At 39.6% G+C, this 23,290-nt stretch overlaps 1 pseudogene; it reads right to left on the bottom strand.

Annotated features, from left to right (window-relative positions):
• Nucleotides 1-21,376: 21,376 nt before the first annotated feature.
• LOC149235340 (glucan endo-1,3-beta-glucosidase 14 pseudogene) lies at nt 21,377-22,801 on the bottom strand (annotated as a pseudogene).
• Nucleotides 22,802-23,290: the final 489 nt, after the last annotated feature.

Raw genomic sequence — 23,290 nt, 5'->3', positions numbered from 1 at the left:
AAGAAGGGGTTGGGGATCAAATCTTGCCCCTTCTATTTTTATCACAATTGTTTTATCAAAAACCAAAATTAATTTGAAATGGGGGGTGGTCGGGTCCACATTGGGCGGCCCGCCCCATAACTCCCACACTGACATACAAAACCCACCGGGTGCATTAACATTTGTTGGCACAATTTTTCGGTGGTGGTACGCACATTCATGGTTGGTTGTTTGTTGTGAGCTATGAGGCTACCCGGTGGGCCGGTCCACGTGGCCGGGCGGGTTCAACTCCTACCGGCATCTCCTTTATATGAATCGTTGGTGGATGGGGGTGGTGGGGTTGGTGGCCCCCACCCCCTTTAATTATATATTTTTTGTTTATATATAACAATAATGCACACTTTTTGAAAATCCGTTTTTTTAGCCGTAGGAGTGCATTTAACGAGGCAAAAAATTTTCCCAGAATCTCGCTGGAGTTGGCCAGAATCCGGTGGCCAGAAAAAGTCCAAATTGTGGCCTCCTTAAGCCTGCCCAGTCATAAAAAAGTCAACCCAACTTTGACTGCTTCTAACTTTCTCATCTGGACTCGGATTGATGAACCGTTCGCACCACCGCGATCAGGATGACGAGATCTATGCTCTGGCCCTAGTTCGAGCATAATCTAAACATTTTGATTTTGAAATTTCGTAAGTCTGCTTTGTTTCACCTGGTTCATGTACCATCATTTTGTCTTTAAGGTGGCTCGAGAGACACACACATGACAAAGAGGACTCAGGAAAGTTCAAAAATCAAAATGTTTGGATTATACTTGAACTAGGACCAGAGCATAGATCTCGTCGTCCTGATCATGGCGGTGTGAACGGTTTGTCAATCCAAGTCCGGATGAGAAAGTTAGAAGCAGTCAAAGTTGGGTGGACTTTTTGATGACTGGGTAGGCTTAAGGAGGCCACAATTTGGACTTTTTCTAGCCACCAGATTTCGGCCAACTCTGGCTAGATTCCAGGAAAAATTTTTGCCTCATTAAATGCCCTCCTACGGCTAAAAAAACGGATTTTCAAAAAGTGTGCATTATTGTTATATATAAACAAAAAGAAATATAATTAAAGGGGGTGGGAGCCACCAACCCCACCACCCCCATCCACCAACGATTCATATAAAGGAGAGGCTGGCGGGAGTTGAACCCGCCTATCCATGTGGGCCGGCCCACCGGGCGACCTCATAGCTCACAACAAACAACCAACCATGAATGCGCGTACCACCACCGAAAAATGCGCCAACAAATGTTAATGCACCAGGTGGGTTTTGTATGTCAGTGCGAGAGTTATGGGAAGGGCTGTGCAATGTGTACCCAAACCCCCCCCCCCCCCCCCATTTCAAATTAATTTCGGTTTTTGATAAAACAATTGTGATAAAAATAGAAGGGGCGGGATTTGATCCCCCGACCCCTTCTTAAACAAGGCTTATTTTTAACTAGCGCGCCAACTGTCTTTCATTGGAATATTCACCCAATAAATTATATTAACCTTCATTTCATCAGTGCCCTTGGGCATGGAGGAACCAGGAGCGAGCATGAATTTTGAGACAGAGGAGGCAGAATCTTGGCACGTAGTTCAAGGCAGCATTTTGCAGGAGGGGTGAAAATTCACTCTGTCAGATTTTGACAAATTTTATATAGTTTCAGCACTTCTCGACGCCACGAACGCAATGGCACTATCCATGTCTCCATAAGAGTTCTACCATTTTAGGCCATTTTCAATGAGGGTGGAACCATGATTGCTGCAAAAACAGGGAGCGGAACAATGATCATTGCAATTTTCCCTAGGAGGTAATTTTTATCCATGTTAGAATATAGTCAAGTTTACAATCGTTTTTCATGGTTTTCCACAGGGATCACAATGGCGAAGTCAGATTCGCCTTTGGAGTTGCAGATTTCCAATCCACCCATGGAGCAGAATCTTTGAGGAATCTAGGGGGAATCTAAAAGATTCCTTGAGCCCCAAATTCTCAACTTCTCAGAATTCAGATTTTGGACAGTCGATTTTGCACTATTTGACGCCACAAATATGATGGTGCATTTAGATTTCTCATTCTCTCATTCTATTCTTCAGCCACTTTTCTAAGTGGAATGCAGGTGTCAACATCCATGTGCGAGCAGTCATGCGATTGATGCCGTGAGATCGATGGTCCGAACAACTTCAGCAGTTTGACATCCGCTTCTTCAGATGGCCCTTGGTTGTGAGGTATATGCAGTGTTCATGTACTTATTTTGCTATGCATTGTGCTGCACAGGTCCTTGATTGATGTTTGATGTGGGATCCTGTTTCTTACTCATTTTTATGCTTCCTGATTGATGTGACACAGAATCGCCTATGTGATGTACTTGTTATCATGATTCATCATGTTGTGTTTTGAGATCCCTTTGTTGTATGTTGATGGGATACTCATGTTGTCGTCATGCATGTTTGCATTGAGATCCCTTTTATGCCATGTTGGCGGGATGCTCATCATGCATGAGTTTGTGTCATACTAATAGGAGTCTTTTGATTGAGAGTTCCTGTAGTGGAACATCTCTTAGAGCCACTTCTGCGTGAGGGCATTTTCCTTGTATGATAATGACATCATCTCTTATGTACATCATCACTATTGACATCACTTAATGCAGCGACCTACACCATCTTGACACCGGGGCCTGGAGACATAGTCCCTCCTGGATGAACTCCGTTATCAACGGCTTATGTTTTCATGTGTTGATGATTGACATGTTCCTCTTCTTTATAGAATGCAGATGTTTTCATTTATGTTTTAAAAATGCAATTTAACACATCACGAAAGTAAAAGGTCTTGGAAGGGTCCTTCGTTACACCCGAACCTGGACCAATTGTCAACTCCTTCCTGGTAAGGAGCGACCTAGAATTTCCGAGCCACACGTCTAGCTATTGGGGACATCCCTGCTGGTCTCTCTGGTCCAAAATCTACAATTACAAATTCAATATGTCACGAATACATATATTCAAAAAATAATAAAAAATCAAAAACAAAATTGTTTTTCTCACCTCCATCATCAAAGTCCTCTCTGTCTGGGAGTGGCATGTCAGGATCACCGTGGAAGTCAGTCTCGCTTTATGACCAATCCTCCACAATGATCAGCTATCGTCTAAGCCACACAAAGAAGGTAGGCTTGTAAGACATGTGCTTCCCCCCTCCATATCTGGGCATCAGCTCGCTCCATCGAACCATCCTTGGATCTCGTGGTACCGGGGATTCACCTTCGCCAGTTGATAATGGAACAGTGGAATTCGTTCCAAGAAGAAAGTTACCATAACAGAGCCATATCCAAATTGCCTCAGATTACTTGCTTTGCATTTGGATAATTTCCTCTTCATGTTTACTTTAATGGCTTCCGCCCAGTTGAAGACAATGGGCGCCATACAGTCCACAACATACTAGAAACGATATTTGTTAGACTCATGTAGTGCTTGAGCCCCAGCTACTCGGTTGATGGTCAAGAGCATCACCTTCAATACAAGATCATTTATTGTCATAATGTTGATCTTGCCGCTTGTAGATTTCAAAGCTCCTGGGCAATGTTGGGCAAGGATCATGTTTACGCTTGCCCCAATAGGCCTACCTCCATACAGTTGGATTGGTTCCCCTCTGCGGGACAGTTTAGTAATGAAGTAAATGTCTGAAGTCTCCAACTCCAGCTCTTGATCATGAATTACAAATACCTCCCATCCAATGTCCCATAGACTGATCAGGTATTGTAGTAGTTCGGGTTGAGCCCGTAGGCCTGGTGTTAGAAAGAACTTGAGGAGCCCACAGTTCCTCAATGTGTCAAGACAATTTGGATCCTCCAAGGCCAGTTGATCTATTCTTTCATGTTCGCATTCTTTCCACTCAATCACCATTTTCTCGCCTTGATTTTCCTGCAAACACCCCACATTTAATTTAGCATCAGTCTTTGAAAGGGAAATTTATGATTTAAAGCATTAAATTTGGGTGAAAATCTAAAAAATTTGGTTCTTTGCACCGGCGTGACTATTTTTAAAACAGGAGTGCCAATGGTGCGAGACCTAGTGTTAAAAGCCGATGATTAGCGTGGTCCCGTGCCTAGATCCCGCACCGACAGTCGGTGATTTTTTTTTGTAAAATGGCCCTCAAATTCCCTTAAAAGACAGTTAAATTCTTAAAAAACAGGTATCAGTGTGAAGTATAGGGCCACGACTCTTACCTACAATGAATGGTTCGATGATCAGCTTCCTGGATCTGCAGCAATCCGCTCCTGAAGATCTAGGGCAAAAGTGGGTAAAAAACTGCTCAAATGAGGTAAATGGTAAAAATGTTTTAATTTTTTCCATTTTTATAAACTTTTGATAGGATTTTAGGGTTTTAAAAGTATTTTTTTCACCATTTTTCCCTAAAAAATGGATAATGCATTTGTTTCTTATGCAACGACAAGTGATGGTTTGCCAATATGATGAAAAACTGGAGTCATATTTAATCTCTTTTCCCGACTCATAGAAAATAGAAATGAAAAGATTGCCAAGTATTTTTCCCTTTTTGACTCGTTAAAGCAAATTAAAATGGGGAGTTCGCTTTAAGCTCTTTTCCGATTCTCAAAACATGAAAATATTGACAATCTCTTGTCATTTTAACCTTGTAAATAGTTCTGAAACATCGTTTACCTAGTATATGTTTACCCTTTTTTGCGCTAGGATAAACTATTTATGAAAAAGGTACTCCTCGGTAGACATGGCCAAGAGGTTCTCTCGAGTATTGTTTTCTACCTTTTCGGGCTCGAGAGACAACTTTACAAAAAAATACCTTTTGGAGTTTTATTTTCTGCGCCTTTTTCAAACTCTCTAAACATGAAAAAGATACCGAGTTTCACCATTTTCGGACTCGTTAAAAGATTAAACGATATCGGATTCGTCACCATGACGGACGCGATCTTCTCCTTCCTAAGGCTCGTTAATCTTACTAGGTCAGATCCATCCGAAGGATGGACTTATATTACAAGCATATGTTATCCCCTTCAAGCTTGTGATAAAAAATAATTGGGGTACCTGCCAGGAATGGTGGGGGAAAATGGAAAATTTTTACCAGTTGTGTCGGCAACTTGTCACTCTTGAACATGACACTCTTTTTCTTCGTGTCGGGTTGGGATATCCTCACTTCATCATTGAACTTCTTGGGTTTGGTTCATCCACTTTTTGCCTTTCCATTTGATCTTTTCCACGTCATCATGACCTCTGATCCTATGGATCCAAAGAGCTACCAAACTCCGGAGTCATGTCACCGATATGTTCAAGAGTTAATCCTTATGCAGTTTACACTCATTCTTGATTCTCTATATCATCCATAATCATTGCATCCCCTTGTATCATGTCGATGATGTAGGATACACCATGGCCCTCCTTCGACAAGGTCACTTCTTGTCGACTTCAGCTAATTATCTGGGAAGTTGACCGAGAGATCCCTTCCAGTACCTTAGAGCTTGCATGCCCTAATGGCAAGTTCTTTGCACTCGATGACAAGTTCTCATCACTGGCTTTCGATCGAGTGACTTCACAGGTGTTCGACTTCAGTTCCTTATTCACACTCCGTGAATTGTGCTACTGGTACCTTAAGAGCCATTTTCATTATTGGTGGTTTCTCTCGCGCTTGTTAACAGTTCACATCTTTGACCGGTAATTAAGCAACTTTCTATCATGTTCAAGTTCGACACATCTATTTACATGCTAGAATTTGTACTTTGATCGGGTTGTGTTGGAGCGCAAGACCCTGGGCTCAAATTATAAAAGTCCAGGTTGCGAGGCGATGTGACATGATCATGCTTATATACACGTCTCTTTTAGATGGATGGCTGCGACCATACCATGAGTCTATTATATATGGTCCTTCTCATTATTGGATGGCTATGACCATACCTTGGGTTAGATATGATCCTTCTTATTGGATGGTTGCACCCATACCTTGTATCCATTTACATGATCTTTTTTTAGATGGTTGCGTCCATACCACGAATTCATGTATCTTTTATCAAAGATTTCAGTGATGTATATGTATCTATGCTTGCTTGCAGGGTTTTCGATGGCAGTTTCTGGTTCCATGCATCTACTCGTAAATCATTTCAACTGTCACTCTTATTCGGCCTTCATGCTTTAGGGGGCATCTGTTACACATCATTTTGTCATTGTCCCTGTACTCCCCATTCCTTGATCTTGGAGGACCTTTACAGTGAACCTCACGTGTTTTCCAATCATGAAGAACATGTCTTTACATCACTCTTCATTTGCAGAACATTTCCCTCTTACATCATTTCCAGAGAATATTCCTTGAAACTCAGTTTTAAAGGCCGACGCTATCACTCAGTTTCTTCCCTGCACTGATCTGCAGAGTTTAACACTGAGCCCAACAACTATCAGCGCTGGAATCCATCTATTACCCGCTTTGATCCTCTTTCAGAAAGTTTTTTAAAATGGAGTCGAAGCTTCCAGGTCTAGAAGCTTCGTGAACGAAAGTCTGGTAAATGGTTAGTCGAGATAGAGCCGAGAGAGACTGTTTGGGCTCTTTTCCCCTATTAAAATGGAAGAAACCAAAAGAGATAAGACCTCTCCCATCATAAGAGGATCCATATCCCCTCTCTCAAGCTATATAAACTTCTCCTATTCCAACCTCAGCTAGCTAAGGAAGGAGCTTGAATAACCAAAAAAATCTTAATAGCTTTAGCCTTCTAGTTTACACTTGTAAAGGGAGAATAAGTTTGTAGTTTGTTTTGTTTGGAGCAAAGAGGAAGAAAACTTGAATTCCCATTGTTTGAGGTGAATCATGAGATGATAACAATGGTTCTGGAACTTGAACACGTCAAAGGAAACCTGCAACACTAAGGTGAAGGTTGTACTTTCCTTTTTGTCATAATAATAATACAACTGATATTTTGTTTCCTATATCAATTGCATATGGTATTTGGTAGCTTAAGACTCCTTAGCTTCTTAAGTAGGTTGAATTTATTGTATGATATTGTGTGCTTTGGTTTCTTGTCTATTTGTTTCAGGTACTTGATTGACATTAAGGAGATGATCGCTGGAGAAAATACACAAGGACTTCGTCAAACAAGGATTAGCGATACAAGAGGTAGGATCTTATCCATTCTCAATCTAAGGGAACCTATGTCAGAGTGTATTGTTTGTGGCTAGACCCTCTCCTCTAGGCTAGAGGGATTGTCTCTATCCGTAGAGAGAATTTTCCTACTCCCCAAATGGAACAAACCAAAAGAGATAAGACCTCTCCCATCATAAGAGGATCCATATCCCCTCTCTCAAGCTATATAAACTTCTCCTATTCCAACCTCAGCTAGCTAATGAAGGAGCTTGAATAGCAAAAAAAATATTAATAGATTTAGCCTTCTCGTTTACAGTTGTAAAGGGAGAATACGTTTGTAGATTTTTTGGTTTGGAGCAAAGAGGAAGAAGCCTTGAATTCCCATTGTTTGAGGTGAATCATGAGATGCTAACAGTGGTGCTGGAATCCGGACATGTCGAAGGAAACCTGTAATGATAAGGCAAAGGTTGTACTTTCCTTTTTGTCATAAGAATAATACAACTGATATTTTGTTTCATATATCAATTACATATGATATTTGGTAGCTTAAGACTCCTTAGCCTCTTAAGTAGGTTGAATTTATTGTATGCTATCATGTGTGCTTTGTTTTCTTGTCTATTTGTTTCAGGTGCTTGATTGACATTAAGGAGATGATCATTGGAGCAAAGACACAAGGACTTCATCAAACAAGGATTAAAGATACAAGAGGTAGGATCTTATACATTCTCAATCTAAGGGAACTTATGTTAGATAGTCTTGTTTGTGGCTAGACACTCTCCCCTGGGCTAGAGGGATTGTCTCTGTCCTGGCAGGTACCCCAATTATTTTTTATCACAAGCTTGAAGGGGATAACATATGCTTGTAATATAAGTCCATCCTTCGGACGGATCTGACCTAGTAAGATTAATAATCCCTAAGAAGGAGAAGCTCACGTTTGTCATGGTGACGAATCCGATGTCATTTAATCTTTTAACGAGTCTGACAATGGTGAAACTTGGTATCTTTTTCATGTTTAGAGAGTTTGAAAAAGGCACGGAAAAGAAAACTCCAAAAGGTCCCTTTTCGTAAAGTTGTCTCTCAAGCCCGAAAAGGTAGAAAACAATACTCCAGAGAACCTCTTGGCCATGTCGACCAAGGAATACCTTTTTCGTAAATAGTTTATCCCATCTTGAAAAAGGGGTAAACATATACTAGGTAAACACCATTTTAGAACCATTTACAAGGTCAAAACAACAAGAGCTCGGCAATCTTTTTGTGTTCTTAGAGTTGTAAAAGAGCTTAAAGCAGAATCCTTGTTTTTATTTGCTTTAACGAGTCAGAAAGGGAAAAATACTCGACAATCTTTTCATTTCTATTTTCTATGAGTTAGAAAAAGAGATTAAATACGACTCCAGTTTTGCATCATCATCGGCAAACCATCACCTGTTGTTGCACAAGAAACAAACACATTATCCGTTTTTAAGGAAAAATGGTGAAAAAAATATTTTATAACACTAAAATACTATCAAAAGTTTATAAAAAGGGAAAAAAGTAAAACATGTTTACCATTTACCTCATTTGAGCAGTTTTTTACCCACTTTTCCCCTAGATCTTCAAGAGCAGATTTATACGGATCCAGGAAGTTGATTGTCGAACCGTTCATTGCAGGTAAGAGTCGTGGCCCTATAATTCACACTGATACCTGCTTTTTAAGCATTTAACTGTCTTTTTAGGGAATTTGAGGGGCATTTTACAAAAAAAAATTCGCCGATGGTTAGTGCGGGATTTGGGCACGGGACTGCACCGATCATCAGCTTTTAACACTGAGTCTTGCGCCCTCAGTGCTCCTGTTTTAAAAATAGTTGCGCCAGCGTAGAGAACCAAATTTTTCCAATTTTTGCCCAAATTTAATGCTTTAAATTAGAAATTTCCCTTTCAAAGACTGATGCTAAATTAAATGTGGGGTGTTTACAGGAAACAAGGTGCGAAAATAGTGATTGAGTGGAAAGAATGTGAACATGAAAGAATATATCAACTCGCCTTGGAGGATCCAAATTGTCTTGATGCATTGAGGAAATGTGAGCTCCTCAAGTTCTTTCTAACACCATGCCTACGGGCTCAACCCAAACTACTACGGTACTTGATCAGTCTATGGGACATCAGATGGGAGGTATTTATGATTCATGATCAAGAGGTGGAGTTGGAGACTTTAGACATTTACTTCATTATTGGACTGTCCCATAGAGGGGAACCATTCCAACTGTATGGAGGCAGGCCTATTGGGGCGAGCGCAAACATGCTCCTTTCCCAAAATTTCCCAAGAGCTCTGAAATCTACAAGCGGCAAGATCGAAATTATGACAAGAAATGATCTTGTATTGAAGGTGATGCTTTTGACCATCAACCGAGTAGCTGGGGCTCAAGCACTACATGAGTCCAACAAATCTCGTTTCCAGTATGTTGTGGACTATATGGCGCCCACTGTCTTCAACTGGGTGGAAGCCATGAAAGTAAACATGAAACAGAAATTATCCAAATGCAAAGCAGGTAATCTGAGGCACTTTGGATATGGCTCTATTCTGGTAGCTTTATTCTTGGAATGAATTCCACTGCTCCATTATCAGCTGGCAGAGGTGAATCCCCTGGTACGACGAGATCCAAGGATGGTTCAATGGAGTGAGATGATGCCCAGATATGGAGGGGGCCAGCTCAAGTCTTACAAGCCCGCCTTCTTTGTGTGGATTAGACGACATCTAATCATTGTGGAGGATTGCCTGTACAGCGTGACTGACTTCCGCGGTGATCCTAAAATGCCACTCCCGAACAGAGAGGACTTCGACGATGGAGGTGAGAAAAACAATTTTGTTTTTTATTTTTTATTGTTTTTTGAATATATGTATTCATGACATCTTGACTTTGTAATTGCAGATGTTGGACCAGAGAGACCAGCAGGGATGTCCCCAATAGCTAGACGCGTGGCTCGACAATTCGAGGTCGCTCCTTACCAAGAAGGAGTTGACAATGGAGAGGAGATTTATCGAAATCTGGATAACCTGACGAGGGGGATTCCAGTGTATGCACGGATGGAGGACATTCCTCACCATTATCTATGGCACATGGTTGGAGTGTCGGATTGGATTCGTTGTTTACTGACTCATGTAGTGTGAGCAATAACATGCTATCACGAGCATCACACAGAGTAGTCTGTAGTTAGTATTTACAGTTTTGAGGCCTACGAGCCACATATTTACTTGGAACACATATATTATTTTTTGGATTTTGATGTATTAGAAAGAGGGTCTTATCGGGGAGTTGCTCATCAGCACCAGTAGGTAGAGAAGTAGAGGGAAGAGAGCAAATCAAATCAACAAACACAAGTGATTACTTTGATTTGGTAGTAGTGAACACCAAATAGAATTCATGGAGGATGATAATCCACTTGGAATATTTGTCCCCAAGTAACTGACGAGTCAAAATATAAGTCATGGGGTTGCAATAGGAAATCACGGTTGTAGTGTGGAGGAGAATATAATGTTGAAAGCGTTGAACAACCTGAAAAACAACCAATGCCAATTTCTCGACATGAGCATAACGGGTCTCAGTATCGAGGAGATCGTAGATAAGGAAATAAATGACATGTTCATGACCTTTGTCGTCATCTTGCACCAGTACCATAGCAATAGTGTTAGAAGTTGCAGCTAGATAGAGGAAATAATCACGATGATAGTTTGGAGGGTGAAATAAAGGAGCATTAATGAGGACAACTTTCAAGTCATCAAAAGACTTTTGGGCAGTCTCATCCCAAATAAATGGAGTTCCTTGCTTAAGTAATCGGGTGAACCTTGAAGCTAGCTCAACATAGTTAGGCACAAAGTGACGAAGGAAATTCGCTTTCCCTTGTAGACTTTGTAATTGATGCAACGAGGAGGGAGGGGGTAGATTAACAATAGCCTCAACTTTGAGAGGATTAAGACAAATGCCATATTTTGAAACAATAAAATCGAGAAGTCGTTCAGACTCAACGTAGAAGACAAACTTATGCGGGTTAAGCCGAATATTATAGTGCCTACAACGAAGAAAGATTTGTCAAAGATGATCAGGATGGTCATGGTGCTTACATGAATGAGTGGGAAGATCATCGAGATAAGGCTGAATGATGTTTTTAATGTCATGGAAATCATAAGACATCGCTCATTGGAAAGTAGCCCCAAAATTATTACGGAGAAAAGGGAGCTTTTTATATGCAAAAGTTCCCCACGGACAGATAAAGGCGGTCTTATCTTGATCAACTGGTGAAATGTTTATCTGGTTATAATCGGAAAAACCATCCATAAAGGAGAAAATCTCACTCCCAGCACATTCATCTATAATCTGGTCTATAAAAGGAGTGGGATAATTATCTTTCAAATAGGCACGATTAAGTTCGCGGTAATCAACACAAATGCGAATGGTGCCTTGTTTCTTAGTCATCGGTACAATGTTGGATACCCAATTTATCAGAGGTATAGGATAAGTAAAACCATCTTTAAGAATTTTTTCAACCTCCCCTTTAATGGCGGCTGCTTTTCTAGGGTGCATAGGACGAAGCCGTTGACGAACGGGCTTCGCGTTAGGATAAGTCAAAATTTTGTGCACAACTATACTTGGGTCAATGCCAGGAATTTCTTCATACGAACATGCAAAAACATCTCGAAACTCTTGAAAAAGGTGAGTATAAAGCTTGATCTCACTAGGAGAACAAGTTACCACAATGTGAATGTTTTCAATGATACCAGGTTTAATAGAAATGTCAATAAGCATCGTTTGGGTAATATTACCCATGTTCCCTTCCAACCAGACTTCATGGTTATGATAGGCGTCTGAAGTGGTTGGATTGGGAAACGAGAAGAGAACCTCTCAAGACAGGTAGACATGACTTCCAGGCCTGGTAATAACGAGGAACGATGATGAGTATCATTCCAAGGTGCTTCATCAAGAGACATAATTTCCATGATACTTTTGTCAATAGGAAATGTCTCTATTAAGGGATCAGATGAATCCGAAGAATCAAGCCAATGGGATTGAAAATATGCATCAAGAGAGGTACTCAAAGCAGTGTGATCAGTAGATACCGAAGCTAAAGCTGAAACAATTTCCACATAATTAATCTTGGCGGGGCTTAATGACATGACATCACTCCATGAATCAACGCGATCAGGTGGGGGAATGACCCAAGGATCAGAATTAACTGAGATCATGTTGACTGAGGAAACATTTGAAGTTGGGAGAGGAAAAATAAACATTAAGGCGAGATATTTGAAAATTCGAGCCCCCACAATCTCATACGGATCACCGGTATGCTTCCCGTAAGGAACATTGCCATCCAAGGAGGAAGAGGCAAATAAAGACAATTGGTTGACCGTGAGGATTTTCCCTTGACGAGGAAAACGGAGCATGTGGAAAAGATAGAGGAGGCTATTGCATGCATATCATGGGTCCAACTCTGCCCGAGTAGAAGATTATAGTTAAGATTTGCATCAACAATTTCTACTTTGACATTAATTGTCTTACTTTCCAAGAAATGGAAAGATTAGGAAGGACACAAAATGGTTGAGAATCATGTCCATCAAAGGCTTCCAACATGGTAGGCGATTTGTTCAGGGTAGGAGAACTGATTGCCTTCCAACAAGACACAGACATGATGCAGGTGGAAGCACCCTCATCAATGATGGTCCTGTGAATCATCTTTTCATTAATGATCACCTGAATGAGAAAGGAAATCTGATGGGATAAGCACGAAACATGGTTTTCTAGATCAAAGCAAATGATATTGGAATAAGATGGGTCGACATTGCATCCAGAAACTGCGTAGAGGTGTCCTCCCAAGACATCATCCCGACAACAGTCACTGCCCACTAAAACTATGCAGATGTATCTCTTAGTGATCACAAGGAAGGATGACATACTATATGACTCTACAGGAGTTGAGGAGAAGGACCAAGGAACCCAGGTTATGATCACATGAAAACTCCATCGAATGCATAACCCTCTGGAGGGTAAGTATGGTTAACAAAGCTCATCTTTTGAAATGCATCCCTTAGTGTAGCTTGAAGTACTGATATCATTTTGTCTTCAATGACATGCATGAAATTTGTTCCATGTGTGTCCTTTATGTGTCTTGCTCCCTGTCGCTTGTTGGACCAGTGGTTGTCTTTTAGCATATCAATTTCTTTATCATGCATGCGATATTGTTCTGGTGATTTTGAAGGTTTGTCTTTGTGTGCATGAGTTGTCTTCACTCTGTTAACATCGGTTGCACTCACACATAAATTTGCAAGCATAGTCACAAAAGTGTCGTCATGGTCGTTTGAAGGTATATCTAAAGTGTCGCAATGTCGCTCTTAGCTTTAAGACAGTGTCAATGAGCACATGTTTTTTCTTGTTGGTATGTGTTCTCTTGTCGTCAAAATATGCTAAGTGTATTATCACATTATTAGTTTGCACAAATTCACTTACTTTCGACACTTAACCATTTTTCTAAAAAAATTCTCGATCGAACAACCTCCTTTAGTTGGACCTCGATTAAGCTGCACTGTGCAGTCTCAGCCCTCAGTGACCCTACCCTGCTACCTAGAACTATGCAGTGCTTGAGGTTATCCTCTAGATCAGCTACACTGTACAATCCTACAAGTGAGCATCATGTCTGCCTCCCAGAACTATGCTGAAGTTGCCTCCAAGCCTGATCCAAACTGCACTGCCTGCAACATCAGTTGTTAAGCCTCCCTCTCGACTGTCAAATACCTATACGACGTTGAGACCCAGGGTTGCATTGCTCTCAAAAACTACGTAAACATGGCTAGTTGATTCCCCTGCTACCTGCCTCACACTACCTTCAGAAACTAGGCAGTCATGATCGGCAAGTCCTATGCTGCCTTGCTATGCATTATCTCCAAAAATTCTGCAGTCATGTCCGGCAGGTCCCCTATTGGGTTTCTCTGCATTGCTACAGGAAACTGCGTAGAATTTACAGTTGGTCTCCTGAGTGCCCTGCCTTATCTTCCCCTTGAAAACTGTACAACAGTGCCCCTACACCATGCCTTTTCTTCCTCCCAGAAACTATGTAGAACTGACCAGCAGTCGCTCTGCAGCCTTCCTGTATCCTCCCACTGGAAACTGTGCAGAACTGCCCAGCAGCCCTACCCTATCTTCCCTCTAGAAACTACACAGAAATTCCCAGCAGTTCCTCTACAGCTCCGCTCTTTCCTCTCTCTGGAAACTGCGCAAAAGTTGTCCCTCTCAAGGTATCACCTTTCAGCTGACACTCGTGGCTGTCACTACCTGATTCTGCCTCCTAGTAGTCACTACGTGGTTTTTCTTGACAGTTTAAACTGAGCTCTAGAATTCCTCATCCCGGCCTAATTTGTGCTCTATGCAATTTCAGTGTCTTGTCCTCCCTCCCGATCACTTGGACCCAAACACGGTAAATGATGCATCATGCTATACTAGGAGATTTTTGGATTTGATGTTGCCCCATCATGAGTGAATTGCAGGAATAGGTACATCGATGAAACATGGGGAGACAACAAATGGGATGAAAAAGGAGTGCATGCTAGAAGACTTTCTTGCAGTTGGATGGAAATACAAATCACAACGAGCAGCAAGCGAAAGGAGTACATGCACGAAACCATCTTGCAAGACCAAGACCATTGGAGACCCACAACACCAAGCTATGTAGAGGTGAAGATGAAGCATGTCCAAGAACAAATCTATCACTTGGCAGTGCAACATCTTGACATGGACACCACAATCAGCCAGTACATGTCAGCAGTGTCATGTCGAGTTGTGTCATGAGTTGTCTCGACCACATCACTACTATGGGCCATACTCGTTGTAATCAAATGTAATGTAAAGTGGAATTCCAAGTGTCATTAGTGGAATACAAATAGTCATATGTAATGTAAAGAGTTAAGTTGAAGAGTCATGAGATTAGTCCAAGAGTCAAAGGGGAATGTACATGTTCACCCCACCCTTTTCTATATATAGAACCACATAACTCATATAACAAGATTTTGGGAGCCAAGCTTTTGTTGGGCATTGCTTAGAGAGGGCTTGGAGAGTATTGTGATGAGCCTTGGCTTCTCCATAGTGCATAGTGAGTACATCTCTTTGGAGGAGTAGGCGGTGTTGACTGTAATGTTCCACTATTGGGGCTAGTGGTTGTCATGGTTGTATGTATGGATGGAACTTTCACTTTATATAATATAACAGAGCCAACACGTTTTCATGCATATGTTGTTATTGTAGTTGGACTATTCTGGTTGCTTTAGCAATGTATGTTATTTAACTTACACATTCATGTATGAACTACTTTGTATATGATTGTATGAATCTTGTTGGAATCGTGTTGTTGGTTTAACACGTCACCCTGGATTGTGGACTATTTTGCTTTCAACCCGTGATGTCATTCTGCTCGCGTGTTCCTTTCAGGTTGCGTACTTTTACAGGCTTCTCAGGGATACACTTTATTTCCCCCTTCGTGTGTTAGAACCTCTCCATGCATCTCTCTTGACTCGCCGCAAGGTCACACACTTGCTTCCGACAAAGATATATTTCTTACCTTTGCGCGCTACCGCAGTTAAGGCACTACTATACTACCCACTGCTGGGAATCCTAATCCAAATGGTTTGAGGTCTAATTGGGACTTTTTATCGGGGAGATCCCTTGACATGCTGGTGTGTCCAACATCGTCAACAACTATTAACAATCTATCCCTTTAAACAGTAACCTTGAGATAATCAATATGTATAATTTCATCTGTTTGTTTAGCTAAATCTATTTTATCTCTTGGATGAATTTGATCTAATTCAAGGCTTACCTCAAAGACAACATAATTTTCATGAGCTTTGTTTGTTTTGTCCTTTGGTTGTAATAATGATAACTTGGAAACATTGAGTTCATGATTTAGAGCTGAAATTAATAAAGGTCTCCCTTTATCACTTATTTGAGATTGCAATTATTTCTTGTAATCAATAGTTCATTTTTTTATCTCTCCATATTTTGTTATCAAGCTAATTGATCTCTCTTCACCTGTTTCAATCCTTTGGATGACTGTGGTAGTAGGGAATTGTTGAACAACAAACATTTCAGTTAACTCAAGTTCCTGATCTCTCTGGGTTCATGAAGATTCTCCGTCAATGATCATTTTCAATTTTTTCTTTTGAGTCCCTTGGTCTTCATCTTGATCAATTTCCTTTATACTTTGAACTCTTGGTTGTCCAGTATCTCAACTATTTGTCCAACTACTTGTTCAGAGTGTTCTTCTTCATAGACTTCCTGATTAGAAATCCTTTCCCATTCAAGATGCTCTTCATGTTCATAAGAAGTGCTTTTATGTTCTCACCTCCTTTGAGAAATAATATGTAGAGGATCATATCCCAATTGTTGGTCTTTATTTAAACAATAATAGCTTAGAAGCTTCTCAGCAATAGGAGCTACCATTTTTCCATTGACCACGAAAGGGACGACCTTAGGAATTTTAAAAGCAATTTTGAATTTTCCTCCAATAAAATGCCTTTATAGGGAATCAAACTTTTGCCTAATAAACTCTAATGCAAATAGTGTTGAAGTAAGAAATGTTGGGAGTTGATAAGGTCTCGCTTCTGCTCCATATACTCTTATGACTATGTAATCCTTAAAAAGGAATTGGTCACCAAACTTCCCTCTAGGACACTGCAACAACTCCTTGAATTCAAATTGAATTCTAGGGGAACCAAACCATATATCCACTGGAAATTTTTCTAAAGAATTATGTTAGCATATTGGAAAAAATATCCTTCTTGTTGTTGACATCTTACAATTTGTGACCAACAAACGACTAACTTCATCATATCATCTTCTGTATCTTTTGTGATCGATTCCTATTATACCCCACTGGATTCAAGGGATGAAAGATGTATCTTGAGAAGAGGGACACCTAAACATGTTGAAGATGATGTGATATTTAGAAGCCTGACTGCATTTTAAAGCTTGTTAAAACTTACTAAAGGACTTTCATATTCATCCCTATGAAGCCTTTCCAATTCACCCTTGTGGAAAAATTCATGTAGAGAGAATCTCCTAGGCACTTTTGGTTTAATTACTTGTTTATCCTATACATGATCCATTTACTTCCATCTATTTTTCCCTTGAATTAGACATGCCATAGCCATTTTCTTATGTTTGTACCCTAAAACTTGTGGTCCTCTCCCATAAATTTCCTTTGGTTGGAATTGAATTCATGTATGAATCTTTTGGATTAGTTGGAGAGGAAAAAAAAATCATCTTGTTTCATATTTTCTTCCCAACCCAATTGTGTGGCACTCAATTCTCGCAAACTGGCATCTTCTCTGGTCTCAGTATTCCAAAAAGGTACATTTCTATTTTGTAATGTTATCAATCCTTTCTTACCAGTGTTCTGCATATTCTGAACAATTTTTTTTTCAGATCTCTCATTTGATGTCAAACATCTCTCCATTGAATAATATGTGACCTGATATTGTTGATTAAGGCTATGCATAGCTTGTACCATATGTTGTTGTTGCTTGTATAATGATGGAATTTCATGTAACTAGAAAAATCATTATTGAGGCATTCGTTGGACACTTTTGAAGTCAATTCTGAGATTTCTGTACGAGGAGCTTCTAGTCCAACAAAACCCAAATTATGGCAAGCAAGAGTTTCCCTGACCTTCTCCAGCACATACTGCAAGTACTTACCCTGTGCTTCAATTCATAGCTGCAAATGTTCTTGTACCTGTTTCAACTATGTTATATTAAGAAAAATAGAGCCAATGTTGAATTCTTTTCCCCTTCTTTCTCTTTTCACTCCAAATTAAGAGAGCTATCTAGACAAAATCAATAGAAACACAGCTTAATCTCAGCTCTCATATCAAGTTCAAAAATTGTTTCTTTTCATTTGAAAATAATCTTAACACTAGAACAGAAGGTGATTACATGAAGTAACTATTCGAAATAAAATTAACAATGAAAATGGGTATGTCATGAGAAACAAAAATTCTCAGGGTTTGTACAGGTAACCTTTTTTGGTTTTTTAATAATTTTTAGAATTATTAATATCAAAATAATAATTCCATAGAAAGTAACTAATTTCATGCTCTTTGTTGCTTGGCTGGGATAAGAAAGAATCGGGCTTACTTGATTGCTTGCTGGCTGATTCGACTGACTCAACTTCTGCTGGAGGATCTGAAACTGCTGCTAGTGGGCCAGGAACTGCTCAACGGCGGGTATGGAACTACTCTACCTAGGTATGCTTATAGGTTTGCTTACTTTGGTGCTGCTAGCTATGGATCTCGATCTCAAAATATGGCTAACCACCTAGGGATGATGTTGTTAGTGGTGCTAAATGGTATCTTTGTATATTTCCTCTATAATGGAAAGAAGAGTTCCCACTAAGGTTTTAAGACTTCAATTTTTGAGAACATAAGTTCTTGAGAAGTAATTGAGAAGGTCATTGTTCCCTTTACCATGGAAATAAAAGCACTCACAATTTGCAATTAAATTCTCAAGAGTTAAGCCCACCGCCTAGCTTGATTTCTTTATTCTCAAGACCACCAAAAGGTTCAAGGGGAGGCCTTGGCAATGTTGTTTATTGCATTGCCAAACCAAGTTCTGATCCATCTATTCTTCAAGAGTCTTTGGATTTTTCTTATGGGTTGGGTGGTGCAGATTGTGCTTGAATTCCTCAGGGTAATTATTGACATAGGCAGAGTAGCACTATAATAATTGTACTATGATATATGTGAATGTTATCACAGTAGCTGTAATGGCACATATCATGGTTTGCAACTAAAATTTATATGTCTTTCAACCACACTAACTGTAATAAGTAAGCATGAGTCGTTCTATCCCCTGTTACACTGAGAAATGAGGCATTATGTAGCCCCATCCTTGAGGCCAATTAGACTTTGAAACCTATATCATGGAGCAGAGAAATATTAGACTCATTGTATATCAAATCATTGTTTTTAACACCTGAAGGTACAAGGTGTCCATGAGTTACATTCTTATCCACGCTCTTTGCCTAATGCTTCCCTTTGGGAGGCTTGTCCACATACCTTGCACTTTTCATCTCATGAACTTCTCACAATTCCACTATACTGAGCAGCATCAATCGCATGGGATTCTTCTTATGTGTGCAACAACACTACACACTCGTTCTCACTAGGTCTGCAAAGTAAAGACCTTTTCCAATCAAAATATTACAATAAGAAGGAAGATGGCCTATCTAAATAATTTAGCAGTTCAACTTCTAGATAATATATCAAGAACCATAAAATCACACTCCTGATTCTGATTCATGAACCTAGGATTCAGTGAGTGATGAAGGTTTTTGTCAAAGATGGAAGGTACAAATTTCTCAAATGACTTGCTAACATTAATTGTCATATGCTCCATCCAAAACCATTCAAATCAAACTCCCTACAATTGAATTATGTATCGGTGTCCTCATTAGCATTCAAGTCTAAATCTTAAGTGAGCTTGGAAAGCTCGTAAAAGCTATTGGAGGACTTTCATCTTCATCCCTATGCAGCCCTGCCAATTCACCCTTACGAAAAACTTCATGCAAAGAGAAGCTATTAAGCACTTCTGGTTAAATTACTTGTTTCCTACACATGATGCATTCACTTCCATCTATTTTTCCCTTGCATTAGACATGCCATAGCCATTTCTTCAGTTTTTACCCTAAAACTTGTGGTCCTCTCCTGTAAATTTCCTTTGGTTGGAATTGAATTCATGTCTGAATCTTTTGGATTAGTTTGAGAGGGAAAAAAAATCATCTTGTTTTAGATTTTATTCCCAACCCAATTGCGTGGCACTCAATTCTCGCAAACTAACATCTTCTTTTGTCTTAGTTTTCCAAAAAGGTACATTTCTATTTTGTAATGTTCTCAATATTTTATTTCCAGCATTCTTCATATTCTGAACTAAATGCTTTTCAAAGCTCTCATTTGATGTCAAACAACTCTCCATTGAATAATATGTGACCTGAGATTATTGATTAAGGCTATGAATGGCATGTACCATATGTTGATGTTGTTTGTATAACGATGGTATTTCAAGCAAACTAGAAAAAACATTGTTGAGGCATTCATTGGACACTTTTGAAGCCAATTCTAACATTTCTTCATGATCAGCTTCTAGTCTAACAAAACCCAACTTGTGGCCAGCAATAGTTTCCCTGGCCTTCTCCGGTATAAACTACAAGTACTTACCTTGAGCTTCAATTCAAAGCTGTAAATGTTGTTGTACCTATTTCAACCATGTTAGATTAAGAAAAAGAGAGCCAATATTGAACTCCTTTCCCGTTCTTTCTCTTTTCACCCCAAATTAAGAGAGTTATCTAGACAGAATCAATGGAAACACAACTTAATCTCAGCTCTCATATCAAGTTCAAAAATTATTTCTTTTCATTTTAACATAAACTTAATGCTAGAACAGAAGGTGATTACATGAAGTAACTATCCGAAATAAAATTCACAATGAAACTTCTTGGAGCAGAAAGTATAACCCAAATATTGGCTTCCTTGCTAGTCATATTAACCCCGAAGTATCAAATACTCCTACGTTACCAGAAACAAGAATTGCAAAATGGGTATGACATGAGAAACAAAAATTCTCAGGGTTTGTACAAGTAACCTTTTTTGGTTTTTTAATATTTTTTAAAATTATTAATGTGAAAATAATAATTCCAAAGAAAGTAACCAATTTCATGCTCTTTGTTGCTTGACATGGTACCTTTGTATATTTCCTCTACAATGGAAAGAAGAGTTCCCACTAAGGTTTTAAGACTTCAATTTTTGAGAACATAAGTTCTTGAGAAGTAATTGAGAAGGTCGAAAGAAGAGTTCCCACTAAGCTTTTAAGACTTCAATTTTTGAGAACATAAGTTCTTGAGAAGTAATTGAGAAGGTCATTGTTCCCTTTACCATGGAAATAAAATCACTCACAATTTGCAATTAAATTCTCAAGAGTTAATCGAGAAAACAAAGGCATGAAAATCCAAGAACGTGGATAAAGATAATTGCAACAAAGCAGAGGAAAAAAAAACACAAAGAAAACCTGATGGATCCCAACCTTATTCAACTCTACTATGTGAACTATACATTATCAGAGTGATTATAGTGCATAAATTGGAATATAGAAGAATAATTCCATGTCCAATGCCCAATCTATGGAAATTTGATGTATTGAATCAGATTAAATATGAAGCACAGAAACAAATAATGCATCATATGTTTCAAGTAGTCAAAAAAAGGAAAAAGTAAAGGAAGACATTCCCTAGAAGAGAAAATGAGTGGAAGAATCCTTACTTGGATCAATAAATGTGACCAGACCAGTGCCTTTGAAATCACAATTCCAATAGTTTCTGTCATGAATATGATAGTAACTATTCATTGCATATGAAGCATGGGCATGAACGGTATTTGGATTATAGCAAGGTCCACCCTGATGAATTGAAGCACAATCTGCACCACCCAACCCACAAGAAAAATCCAAAGACTCTTGAAGAACAGATGGATCAGAACTTGGTTTGGCAATGCAATAAACAACATTTCCAAGGCCTCCCCTTGAACCTTTTGGTGGTCCTGAGAATAAATAAATCGGGCTAGGTGGTGGGCTTGCAGGAGGCGAATATGGTGGAGGAGGAGATGCACACCAACCACAACTCAAATCTACATCATATCCATCCAGGTTTAGCAGCCCAAAGTTCCTCTTAGTGGTTGGCCCTGGCTTATGGTTCTCATTAAAAATTGCAAAAATAATAAAGTTCTCTATGACTCTATTAGGCCTCATTGGAGTTCTTGCATTGGAAGTAACATGTTTGATGACTTTGGTGTTATAGTTTCTAGCATTCTCAGGATTCACTCCTATATCATCTGTGTCTCCTTTGGAAGGCCAACCGGTCTCAAAGACAGTTACAGGGATAGTGTCATTGTGACCCAAAGAAGCCATAACAGAGTAAATGGAATCAATTTGAGCATCTAACATATTGTTATAGGTGAACCCTTTTGGATCTGAAACCCATGGAGACTGCCCAAACAACACATAGTCCAATGAAACTTCTTTGGGATTGTCTCTGTATGCAAAATAAGGATATTGATTCACCATGAATGGAGCACCTGTATCATCCAAGAATTTGAGGAGAGGCTTCATAATTTGTACCAAACCAGTAGCAAATGTGGAGGCCAGAGGAAAGGAACTTGAAAGGATAGCCATACTATGTGGAGTAGATACCTTAATCTTGTCGTCCAAGCCTAAAGCAACCAAACCAGAATGAATGTTCTGTATTGTAGGCACTAGAGCAGAGTCTAATGACCCATCACTATTTGTAAGGACCTCATTCCCTACGGTGATCAAAATTATTAAGGTTGAAGGGTAGTAAGGAGCAATCCTTTGAGCCACCCAAGCTTGGCCTGCAGTTGGGCTTTCACTTATCCTCTGGACTTTCTCATTCTCAAGACCCACAACAACTGCAATGCCTTTGTTGGAAAATGCTTGCAGTATAGAGGGATCTGAGTTGTAGATCTTGACTCTATTGACAATGGTGTTTCCAAGCATCTTGGCTACCTACTCTAGTGATGGAAAATTGTTCCCTTTCATTCCATAGTTTACACCAATTCCAGGGTTTGGCTGTGGTGATGCCTCTGGCTCATTTTCCCCTACAATGTGCAATACCAAACAACATACAACCATAACCCACATTAACGCATTTTCCACCGTAATGAATTGAAGCACAATCTGCACCACCCAGCCCATAATAAAAATACAAATAATCTTGAAGAACAGGTGGATTAGAAATTGGTTTGGAAATGCAATAAACAACACTACCAAGGCCTCCCCTTGAAACTTTTGGTGGTCTTGAGAATAAAGAAATCGAACTAGGCGGTGGGCTTGCAGGAGGAAAATATGGTGGAGGAGGAGATGCATACCAACCACAACTCGAATCTATATCATATCCATCCAAGTTTAGCAGCCCAAATTTCCTCTCAGTAGTTGGCCCTGACATATGGTTCTCATTAAAAATTGCAAAAATAATAAAGTTATCTATGACTCTATAAGGCCACATAAGATTTATTCCATTTGAAGTAACATGTTTGATGATTCTAGTGTTATTGTTTCTATCTTTCTAAGGATTCACTCCTATATCATCTATGTCTCCTTTGGAAGGCCAACCGATCTCAAAGACAGTTA

Source organism: Pinus tabuliformis, chromosome 8 (genome assembly GCF_031772625.1).
Source record: "Pinus tabuliformis cultivar Carrire ecotype Pingquan chromosome 8, CPIR1, whole genome shotgun sequence".
Classification (NCBI taxonomy): domain Eukaryota; kingdom Viridiplantae; phylum Streptophyta; class Pinopsida; order Pinales; family Pinaceae; genus Pinus; species Pinus tabuliformis.
Note: the sequence above shows the minus strand (reverse complement) of the source record. Positions and strands in the feature narration are given on the sequence as shown.